This window comes from Delphinapterus leucas, chromosome 3 (genome assembly GCF_059928025.1).
Source record: "Delphinapterus leucas isolate spDelLeu-1000000601 "Yukka" chromosome 3, BTC_Dleu_Yukka2, whole genome shotgun sequence".
Classification (NCBI taxonomy): Eukaryota; Metazoa; Chordata; class Mammalia; order Artiodactyla; family Monodontidae; genus Delphinapterus; species Delphinapterus leucas.
Window position 1 is genome coordinate 60368144 of NC_143131.1, and position 4232 is coordinate 60372375.

General features: G+C 37.5%; 1 pseudogene; it reads left to right on the forward strand.

The window, feature by feature from the left end:
* The first annotated feature begins 1993 nt into the window (after nucleotides 1-1993).
* Nucleotides 1994-3333, forward strand: LOC111162648 (cysteine protease ATG4C pseudogene; annotated as a pseudogene).
* Nucleotides 3334-4232: the final 899 nt, after the last annotated feature.

Here is a 4232-nt window from a genome sequence, read left to right on the forward strand (position 1 = left end):
ATGCACCCCAATATTCATTGCAGCACTATTTACAATAGCCAGGTCATGGAAACAAGCTAAATGCCCATCGACAGACGAATGGATAAAGAAGATGTGGTACATACATACAATGGAATATTACTCAGCCATAAAAAGGAACGAAACTGGGTCATTTGTTTAGACGTGGATGGATCTAGAGACTGTCATATAGAGTGAAGTAAGTCAGAAAGAGAAAAACAAATCTCGTATATTAACGCATGTATGTGGAACCTGGAAAAATGGTACAGATGAACCGGTTTGCAGGGCAGAAATTGTGATACAGATGTAGAGAACAAACGTATGGACACCAAGGGGGAAATCCGCGGGGGGGTGGTGTGGGGGGTGGTGTGATAAATTGGGTGATTGGGATTGACATGTATACACTGACGTGTAAAATGGATGACAATTAAGAACCTGCTGTATAAAAAAATTAAATTAAATTAAAAAATTTTTTAAAAAGATAAACAATAAGTTCCTACTATATAGCATAGGGAACGATATTCAATATCCTATGATAAACCATAATGAAAAAGAACATGAAAAGGAATACATATATATTCTGAATCAGTTTACTGTATACCAGAAACTAACACAATATTGTAAATCAACTATACTTCAATTAAAAAAATATTTTTAATGTCAATCATAGCATCTGTGTTAATGTTTATCTTTAGCACCTATGCAATTCTATTTTTCCCTTGGTCCTGATTTTATATTTCTATTTTCCTAAATTATTACTTATGTCCCAAATATGTGTCTCCAGCTCAGATCACTTTCCAGAGATTCAGAACCAATCTTCTCAATATCTCAGTTTAGATTGCCACAAGAATCTCAAACTCAAAAATGTCTAAAACTGCACTTAACTCCCCACCTCAAAAACCAAAACAAAAATAAAATATCCAGCTCTTCCTCCTTGCTTTTCTCAAGCTCAAAGAATGTTAACCCCATCCGTCTAATAGCCTGAGTCAGAAATCTTAGTCATCCTTGGTTCTTCTCTTTTTCTCACTCTCTATATATGTCAAGATGTGCTAGGTTGTATTGCTGTATAGCAAATAACCCCCAACTCTCAGTGGCTTAACACAATGCAAGTTTATTTCTCCCTCTGACTACTGAGTCGGAGCTGGGGCTCTGCTCCACTTTGTCACACTGCCTCTAGGTCCCAGGCTGAGAGATAAGCCACTATCTCAGCATTCTTGGTCACCACAATGAAGGGAAAAGAGCTCTGAAGAGTTTCATCTTGGCGATTTCATGCTCAGCCCAGAAGCAACACGCATCACCTCTGCTAGAGCTGATAACTTGGCCCCAACACCCAACCACAGAAGGCCAGGAAGTATAGCCCTACCACGTGCCCAGAGGCAGAGGGCAGAACAATTAATAAGCAACATTAATGACTACCACACTGTCTTAGGATGGACTCCCCAGAAGCAGACTCTGAGATGAAGATTCATGTGAAAGCAACTAATCAGGAAGTGCCACTAGGAAGAAAGAGTAAGGCAGTGAGGAAGAGAGACATGGAAAAGAAGGTAGTTAAGCAAGTGTTTGATATCAAACAAAGTCCCGACTATGGTGGCTGGGGAGCTCGAGGTGCCTGTAGCTGCGGTGCTGAGGTTGGAGTGTCTGCATATGTGCTGGCTGCTTTTGTAGCAGCTGTTGCTGGAGCTGGAACATTTCCCGAACAAAAGACTAAACTTACAGAAGAATGCAATCAAGTGATGGCTTTTTCTTCAGAATCTGAATAGGGAGGCCACAGGAACAGACGAAGTTGACAAGCTAGAAACTAAATTTATATCTGCTTGGAACAACGTGAAATATGTTGGGTGTTGAAAACAAAGACATATTTTAGTAGAAATTCCCCTCTTTTATTGCTTGGAAAGTGTTACCATTTTAAATACGAAGTTGTTTAGACTACAGGCATACCTCAGACATATTGTGGGTTTGGTTCCAGACCACTGCAATAAAGCAAATATTTCAATAAAATGAAAATGAACTGTTACCTGCAAGATCAGGACGTACAATAGAAGATCATGGAATTGAGGGAAACGTAGAAGAATTTTGTAAAGGTTTCATTTCAAGAATATGGCTTACCCACAAGGAAGAATTTCCTCAAATAGAAGGCTCAGCTTTGACAACAGACTGTGCTTGGAGCTGTACATTAAGAACTGGCCAGATGCTATTGGCTCAAGGACTCATACTACACTTGCTTGGTAGAGCTTAGACCTGGCTGGCCTGATGCTTTGAACACTGAAAATTCAGACTCTGAATCATGGACTTCCAACACTGTAAAAAAATTTACTGCATCTTTCGAAGCATCGCTTTCAGGGGAAAGAGAACTCAAAACCCCAACAATTTCTCTGAAGGAGACAATCGGGAGATATTCTGATGATCATGAAATGCAAAATGAAATTTATCACAGGAAAATCATCCCTTGGTTTGGTGATTCCCCCTTGGCTCTCTTTGGTTTACACCAACTAATAGAATATGGAAAGAAGTCTGGGGAAAAAGCTGGAGATTGGTATGGACCAGCTGTGGTTGCTCACATTTTAAGAAAAGCAGTTGAAGAAGCAAGACACCCAGATTTACAAGGAATAACTATTTATGTTGTGCAACATTGTACAGTTTACAGTTCTGATGTAACTGATAAACAGTGCGCTTCCATGGCCTCTGATAATACAGATGACAAAGCTGTTATTATTCTAGTTCCTGTTAGACTTGGTGGAGAAAGAAACAATGCTGACTATTTAGATTTTGTAAAGGGTATTTTAAGCCTTGAATACTGTGTGGGTATTATTGGTGGCAAACCTAAACAGTCACATTGCTTTGCTGGATTTCAAGATGACACTTTGATTTACATGAATCCTCATTACTGCCAATCTTTTGTAGATGTCAGCATAAAGGATTTCCCTCTTGAGACATTCCACTGCCCTTCTCCTAAAAAGATGTCATTTCGAAAAATGGATCTTAGCTGTACAATAGGATTTTACTGTCAAAATGTTCAAGACTTCAAACGAGCTTCTGAAGAAATCACTAAGATGCTGAAAATTTCTTCTAAGGAGAAATATCCCTTATTTAGTTTTGTAAATGGTCATTCCAGAGACTATGATTTTACATCTACTACAACCAATGAAGAAGACCTTTTCTCAGGTCTGGATGAGAAAGGATGAAAAGAAAAGATTTAGCACAGAAGAGTTTGTCTTGCTGTAAAGATTAGCACATTTGTGCTCGATGAGAAGAAATCCTTTGAAGGAGGAAAAAGGAAGAGAAACTATACTTGAAACTGGTTTATTTTCACAAATATCTTAATTTTATGTTTTTTTAAAAAAGAACATTTGAAAATGTACAAGTTTTAAAGCTATTTTTTCTGAAAGAGAAATGATTTAGTAAACCTTGATTTCTAAAAAATATCAAGTGATTCTGGCTGCATTCCTATTTCCCTAAGATCTGTTAGTGATAACTCTACCTTAACTGCAGGTCTTCCAGTCTTCAAATTCTTCCACCTGGGTCCACGATTCTCCTGAAGGTTTTGTGATATTGGGCCCCAAAATGGGATCACCAAATAGTTTCAAAAGCTTCAGTTTATACTAATGACCAGAAGACCAGAGAATGAATCTTCAGTGCTGCCTAAGCCTCCTGATATTAATGCAACCAAAGGATGCTTTTGGATGTATCTTGATATTTTAAATAGTAATTTTTAGCTGTGATATGATACAATTACATGAGCAGAATTTTGAGTTAAGGTAATACTTAGCAATATGATTTTACAATGGCACCTCATTTTGCTTGCTGTTGAGCCTTCTCTGGGGAGTGAAGGTAAAGTATTGGTTTTCCCCGCAGATTTAAAGTTTATGTTATTAATAATGACTATATCCAATCTAACAGATAAAGGCAAAATTGTTTCCTATCTCAAAAATGAAATTTTATGGAAACTCTACTTATTATGCAGTTTTAAAAGCTAAAGATAAGTACCAGGAAAGATATCAGTAGATGCTCCTCCATGTGATTTTTGCTATTTGTATAAATCAGTGCAGTGGTGTTTAGGAGCTGAGGCCACGTATAAGGTAAATCTGCCTTAAGTGTATTATGTCTTATTTAAAGGCAAATTTGCGATGTAAAAGTATAAGAGTTATTATTGAGCCAGGTTTATAAAGTACTTTAATAAAGATATAAGAACATTAAAACAAACAAACAAAGGAAAAAACAACAAAGTCCCCAGGAGG